This window comes from Neoarius graeffei, chromosome 16 (genome assembly GCF_027579695.1).
Source record: "Neoarius graeffei isolate fNeoGra1 chromosome 16, fNeoGra1.pri, whole genome shotgun sequence".
NCBI classification, from domain to species: Eukaryota; Metazoa; Chordata; class Actinopteri; order Siluriformes; family Ariidae; genus Neoarius; species Neoarius graeffei.
Window position 1 is genome coordinate 51,913,049 of NC_083584.1, and position 8,044 is coordinate 51,921,092.

Genomic DNA, 8,044 nt, shown 5'->3' on the forward strand with positions numbered 1-8,044 from the left:
ATCTTGACCAGCTGCACAGGGAGGCTGGCCGCAGGAGCGACCGCTGGAGTACCTGCTGATGGGACCAAGCTCCAGATCTCCTGCCGGTCTTTCACGTGGGCCTCGAGCAGGGCCTGGAAGCGCTGCACCTGCTTGGTGGATAGGGCGAGCAGCTCTTGGTGCTGGTGTTGGAGGTTAACCATGAGGGTCTGGAGGAGCTCCTGGACTGGTGTGGACTCCATGGCGGCATTTGTTCCACAAAGTCCTGGGTTTTGGCACCAATGTAACATCTTTGTGGGAGTGGTCAATGAGGAACTGGAAGCAGGCGCTGTAATTCAAGGCATGCTTCGACTTTATTAACACTTTTCAGTGACTTTTACTAATCTGTAGACACACTACACACACACGGGATGGGGTGTCACAGCTCTCTCTCTCATTCCTGTGTGTCTTTCAGACGGCCAGAGACACAAGTTAGTAGACAGCCAGTAATTAGACACAAGTGCACCTCGTCACACGTTACCTACTGGTTCAACCTGACTCCTCGCCGTTCACAGCTGATGTTCGACCACACCCTCACTGCCACAACCACATATACAACATAATCTACAAAATCCACAACGTATTTGAACTCAATGGCATCTCAATTAAAAAAAAACTACAGTGGTGCTTGAAAGTTTGTGAACCCTTTAGAATTTTCTGTATTTCTGCATAAATATGACCTTAAACATCATCAGATTTTCACACAAGTCCTAAAAGTAGATAAAGAGAACCCAGTTAAACAAATGAGACAAAAATATTATACTTGGTCATTTATTTATTGAGGAAAATGATCCAATATTACATATCTATGAGCAGCAAAAGTATGTGAACCTTTGCTTTCAGTATCTAGTGTGACCCCCTTGTGCAGCAATAACTGCAACTAAACGTTTCTGGTAACTGTTGATCAGTGCTGCACACTGCTTGGAGGAATTTTAGCCCATTCCTCTGTACAGAACAGCTTCAACTCTGGGATGTTGGTGGGTTTCCTCACATGAGCTACTCGCTTCAGGTCCTTCCACAGCATTTCAATTGGATTAAGGTCAGGACTTGGCCATTCCAAAACATTAACTTTATTCTTCTTGAATCATTCTTTGGTAGAATGACTTGTGTGCTTAGGGTCGTTGTCTTGCTGCATAGCCCACCTTCTCTTGAGATTCAGTTCATGGATAGATGTCCTGACATTTTCCTTTAGAATTCGCTGGTATAATTCAGAATTCATTGTTCCATCAATGATGGCAAACCGTCCTGGCCCAGATGTAGCAAAACAGGTCCAAACTGTGATACCACCACCACCATGTTTCACAGATGGGATAAGGTTCTTCTACAAAACATTTTTTCAATAGCCTTCTGGCTTGTCCACGTGACCTTTAGCAAACTGCAGACGAGCAGCAATGTTCTTTTTGGAGAGCAGTGGCTTTCTCCTTGCAACCCTGCCATGCACACCACTGTTGTTCAGTGTTCTCCTGATGGTGGACTCATGAACATTAACATTAGCCAATGTGAGAAAGGCCTTCAGTTGCTTAGAAGTTACCCTGGGGTCCTTTGTGACCTCGCCGACTATTACACACCTTGCTCTTGGAGTGATCTTTGTTGGTCAACCACTCCTGGGGAGAGTAAAGATGGTCTTGAATTTCCTCCATTTGTACACAATCTGTCTGACTCTGGATTTGTGGAGTCCAGACTCTTTAGAGATGGTTTTGTAACCTTTTCCAGCCTGATGAGCATCAACAATGCTTTTTCTGAGGTCCTCAGAAATCTCCTTTGTTCATGCCCTGATACATTTCCACAAACGTGTTGTGAAGATCAGACTTTGATAGATCCCTGTTCTTTAAATAAAACAGGGTGCCCACTCACACCTGATTGTCATCCCATTGATTGAAAACCCCTTACTCTAATTTCACCTTCAAATTAACTGCGAATCCTAGATGTTAACATACTTTTGCCACTCACATATGTAATATTGGATAATTTTCCTCAATAAATAAATGACGAAGTATAATATTTTTCTCATTTGTTTAACTGGGTTCTCTTTATCTACTTTTAGTATTTGTGTAAAATCTGATGATGTTTTAGATCATATTTATGCAATTCTAAAGGGTTTACAAACTTTCAAGCACCACTGTATGTTTATCCAGACAAGTCTATGATAGCAAAACTTTCCTTTTCAACCTAATGCCATCTCAACCCAGAAAGGATGTTTGAAGACCATCAAGATGTCTGCTGGGTCCCATCATTAACCATAGTCAGCCAATAGATGACCTAGCCTTGAGCCGTAAGAGGCTGTCCACACAGCAACGGATTCAGGTGAATCTGATAAAATTGTTTGCCGTTTCGGCCTGGCGTCCACTCAGCACCGGCGTTTTGGGTGCCCCAAAACGAGAAAGGGTTCCAGAGTGGAAAAATCTGGCAATGGCGCCATTGCGAAGTCGTCTGGATGAGTAGAACGGATTTGTTTACGATGACGTCACAACCACATGACTAGAACAAGCAGCACTCTCGCTATTTTGTATGAACCACTGCATTGCATTCACTTTTGTATACAGCTTTTCTTTTAAATAAACAAGTAACTGAACCATTTCTTGAATTTCTTTTTTTATTGGATAAGACTGCTTTTCAAAATGTTCACACACAATATAAAACGTTATATAAATTATATAAAAATGCTTTTCAAAATGTTCACACACAATAAGAAAATTAAGTTATATAAAACTATGCACACTAATAAAACTAATTTGTACACACAGAAGGCACGATTTCCTCGCGTAGTCACAGCCATCTTCTTCTTGTTGTTGTGTGCTTGTTCCTGTGAGTGCTTCACGCCGGGTAGAAGAAGGGATTTATGCGCATGCGTCCTACTTCTTCTATTGTTCTGGTGTCTCATATGGGACCGTCTTACAGTGCATGTAGAGGTGTGGCATGTGTATTGCATTGTTTTCAGCAAGCGTTGCGTTGCCATATGTACCTGATATTTTACTGATCCGTTGCCCATGTGGACGCGATATTTTTTTTAATAAAATCTCGTTGCCGTTGTCATGTGGATGTAGCTTGCACACTTTTCTGCATAGTTAGCAGCAAAGGAAACATGTAATTGGCCATTAGTTTATTTTACTCTGCTCAGCACAGTTCTGGTTTTCACAGCCTTTTATCTCTACCTGAGTGATGGTGTTTCAAAGGAGCTTGAGTGTTCTTCCAGATTTGTTACTAAAGGCTCCTCAGAAACTGCACCCCAGCCTCAACACTTTTCTAGCCCATGGGAGCACCTCAGAATTCATTTCTTACTTGTGGTCCATGTTACAGTCATCAGGAGTTAACTAGACAGCTTTAAGTATGCAGTGCACTTGCTGAATTCGGCGTTATTTATAGGCTCTGTTTTTGTCAGGAGCAACAAAGAGGAAAGCCGTGAACCAAGCTCCAATATCCTGAGATGTCGACCTGGATCCTGACTCTGTCAGCACGTCTGAATTCATAAACCATTCAGCTTAAAAAAAAAAAAAGTTTAACATCAAGGTCCCTCAGCAGATAAGAACTTAGGAAAATATCTGAAGAATGTGGTTTTTTTTTCTTCTTCATGAAATAGAAACATTTCTCAATAATATTGAATCTAGTATACATCTATCTGAGAAACAAGGTTACTGGAAATATTAATGTTAATGTTCTAATGTCATAATAATGTTAAAACTAATGTTTCATGAAACAGATTTAAATCATATGTCAACATAGTTTAAAATGGATAAAATGTGATATTTATGATACTAAACATTTATCACTTAAAAAACAAGAATCTATCCAAATCCATTCAAGGAATATTTGTAGCTAGAATTTAATATAGTTTAACACTATAAAATTTCTGTAGTTGTAGTAAATCAGCTGGCTGACATACCTAATTCTGATTTGTACCTTACATCACCTACTTCTCATATAGACCTGCTCAACTCAAACAAATGAGAGGAAAATAATAGAAAAAGATTATTCACTGAAAAGACCACTAATAAACTTTAAAGTATTTAAAGTATTTATTTGGATACAGCTTCACACCTCTTGGCATGAGGCAGGAACACACACCTTCAGTGGAAAGAGAGCAGGGCATCATGCACACACACATGCGAATCATTCACACCCAGGAGCAATTTATGCTGCATTCAGCTTGAGGCCGCAACTTGTAAATCCCAACCTCCAACCACTAAAAGCCAAAAAAACCCTTTCCTCAAAACTTGAAATTCCTACTCATTAACTTCGGGTAGTCTTCTTAACTATAAGCACCCACCCCAATTATGGAAATCAACATGGCTTCGCACCGTATTAACAGTAAGCAAAGTAGTACTTCATAACTTCAGAAGATTTATACTGTAAATTTATACTGTGTTTTTAATCTACAAATATACAGACATAGTCCCTTGTTAAATAACTGATAATGGACTTATATAGCACCATTTCTGTGAGTTCAATAGCACTGAAATCATCCTTTCTTACAGCTGAATAATGAAGGACACAGCTCAACATGGCCGAGTTGAAGATATCCAAAGCCACCATACTACTCGTGTTCAGATATTCACACCTGTGGGCAATTTAGAGTAGCCAATTAACCTAACTGCATGTCTTTGGACTGTGGGGGAAACCGGATCACCCGGAGGAAACCCATGCAGACATGGGGAGAACATGCAAACTCCACACAGAAAGACCCCCATCAGCTACTGGGCTTGAACCCAGAACCTTCTTGCTGTGAGACGACAGCGTAACCACTACAACACCATGCCACCCATCTAAAACAGTAACTATATAGATGGCTGTTTGAGAATGTAATTATATCTCATCACAATTATCTGGCTAGCTTCTTGCTCACAAAAGACCAACGTGTTGGCATCCTTTTTTTTTTCCACTTTGCAAAGTTGAGCATGCTGAGATGGTAAATGGCATCATTCCAACCTGCAAATTACCAATTACACAATAAACAATCAAAAATTGCATACATGTCTTTTGGAGGTAGAAGGAAATTGAAGAACCTGGAGAAACTCCACAGAGAAAATAACCTGAGCTCATGGTTGAACCAGAGCCCCTGGAGCTATTAATTGGGAATGCTACACCTTTTTATTATTTGTTTATGTTAATAATGGTAGAAAAATAGAGAAGGTAAATAATTAGTTAATTTTCTCAGTTGCAGAGAAAGGCCCATGATTCAAATGATCATGAATTTAGATGAATATGCAATGCACTCTGGAAATTCCTTGGTAGCAAATACAAAAGGAATCTCAAATATGTAATAATAAAAATGAAATGGAATTCATGGCACTCTGATATCTTTGTTTTAAGTAATGTCTTACCTCATAAAGTAATAATCTTTCTGGCTCCTTTTTTTTCTCCGTATCTCAGGAAAGAAACACCTTGACAGCACAGCAATAGATCAATGTGAAATTTAGCATAAATCAAATCTTATACACTTATTTAGACTTTCATTGCTGTTTTCTCCCAAACACTGCTATTTGAAGCCATAATACTGTTTATCATGTTTGAGATTCCTCAGCATTGAGATATTTGATAAAATGAGAGCATTCTGTGAGTCACATCTTCCATGTTATTGTATTTATAGAGGAGTGCCTAAATGTACCTGTTATTTTATATAACCCGCATCATATGAATTATGGGACTTAAGTTTATTTTGTTAATTTTATGCACATTTGGAGAGAGAAACTGGGAAAGCTGGAAACTGGGGGAACTATCCCTGCATTCATGTGCTCTGGGAAGATGATATTTTCCAGTTGGGAAGTGGTATTTACCAGTGTGTTGTGTTCACATGCTTTTGTTGTGGTTGACAAATTAAAGATGGTGGACCAGATTCAGAAGGCCTGTTATTTGGCTAAAACAATTATAGATTGCCTTATTCATCAGCTGCAGCAGGAATATGAGTTAGCAAAAGTCAAAAGGTGAATACATGCTGAATATTTCCTGATCATGACAAGTAGAGATTTTCTTAACACATTGAATGCCACGCAGTTTTCTTTGGACAGCCACAGAATATTTTATATTAGGCTATAATATGTATAAATATATACATATTATAATAATATACATAACATGACTCGTTTAAAAGGTGAGAGTCAGCTTTCCGTAGGTGAAAACCACTTCTTTCTTGGTTCATAAGCTAGGTCAAGCTAAGCAAGGGTTAAATTTATATCAAAATGACCGTTTTTTTTTTTTTTTACTAGAAACGGAGATCCCAGTTCAAATTGAGGAACACAATGTGTTTTCACGCCCCAACAAGAAGTCCAGTTGCTTCCAAGTGAATTTTTTTTTTTTTGAGAAAAACACCCGGATCAGTCAGTCAGTGCTAATTTTTACAGCCATTCTGAATATGTCTCACCTGACGTGCATTTGTACTCCAACTTTGGAAATTTGATGGCAGTAAAGTTCCCAAGTCCTTCCGTATGTCCCATGACTAGCAAAGCATTGGCCAAAGCCTTCTGTCGAGTATCGTATATCTCCGGCTCTGGCATTGGCGAGACTGCATATGTTTTGATAAACCCACGAGACATGACATGATCAGGAAGTGCGTGATTTGATACTTTGTTTATACTGTAACAATCACATACTGTGTTGTGATAAAACGCCCAGATGACATACACATATAAGTGTACAATGTAATATTAGAAGTGAATATAATTTTAAAAAATAGTCCAAAGAGGTAGAAAGATGATATTTAACGTGAATTTACTTTCTAATCTAAAGACTCGCCATCCTTCACTGCCTGGAAGACCTAGACAATCCTGGGGTTTTAAAAACTGGAACCGCCTGGAGTACTCTCCTTGACATGCAGGACAGAACTTTCAAGAGCCACCTGAGGGTTACCAGAGAGAGCAATTTCACCTACTCTGTGATCAACTGAGGCAGCATGGCTTGACAGATGACAACTCAACAGGAGGTCCAGCCAGAATCCCTGTGCAGAAAAAAGTGGTGATGGTGCTCTGGTATCTGGCAAACCAAAACTGTTTTCGTGAGCTGGCAGATAAATTTGATGTGAGTCAGGGAGCAGCCCATAATGTCATAATGAAAATGCTTGACCGAATCTGTGCCATTGCAGAACACCACATTGTCTGGCCAAATGACTGCCAGAAGGCAGTCCAAGCAGCCTTATTCAAAAGGCTGTGTGGAATAGATGGGATAGTGGGAGCAATTGATGGATGTCATATTAGAATCCAGCGACCACCTGTTAGGGGGGGGGGATTATTTAAACAGGAAGGCCTACTATTCTGTGCTGTTGCAGGGCATTGTTGACGACCAGGGGAGGTTCATAGATATTTTTGCTGGGCCACCTGGAAGAGTACATGATGCACGCATGCTGAGGCTATCCCCATTCTTCGCAGATCATGTACAGAAGTTAGGAGACTACAAATTACTGGGGGATGGTGCATACCTTTGCAATGCCTTCCCCTTCATTGTCACTCCAAAAAGAGATAATGGGGCATTGGGAGAGGGTGACCTGCGCCGAAATGGAATGATTTGCAGAGGGAGGGTAGTAGTGGAACAGGCATTTGGCCGCTTGAAGTGCAAGTGGAGACGCCTCCGTGACATACAAAATTGTTGCGTGGATGTGATCGTGAAAATAATTGTAGCAGCTTGTGCACTTCACAATTTCTGCATTGGAGAGTCTGAAATTACATGTGATGAGCATCCCCACGGGTGCCCTCGAGAAGGGGATGACAATGAATAAGTCTACTACAGTAGTTGAATGTGAATATTTTACAAGCCATACTCATTTATAATCACAGGCCTTCCATTTCATCCCCTGACATGTTTACTTAAAGCAATGTTTATCAAAGTTAAAGCAATTCCTAAAGTGACAAAGTTAATAGGCTTAAGTTAAAGACATTACGTTTAAATGATAAAGATGGAAAAGAAATTGGACAGTGGTGTGTTTCCTTATTGTTTATTAAAACTCTTTTCCACAACAATGCAACACTTGTCACATACTATTTGTGAATATATATATATATATATATATATATATATATATATATATATATATATACACACA

General features: G+C 39.6%; 1 pseudogene; it reads left to right on the forward strand.

Moving 5' to 3' along the window:
- Positions 1–219: 219 nt before the first annotated feature.
- Positions 220–7,720, forward strand: LOC132900250 (uncharacterized; annotated as a pseudogene).
- The last annotated feature ends 324 nt before the right edge of the window (positions 7,721–8,044 follow it).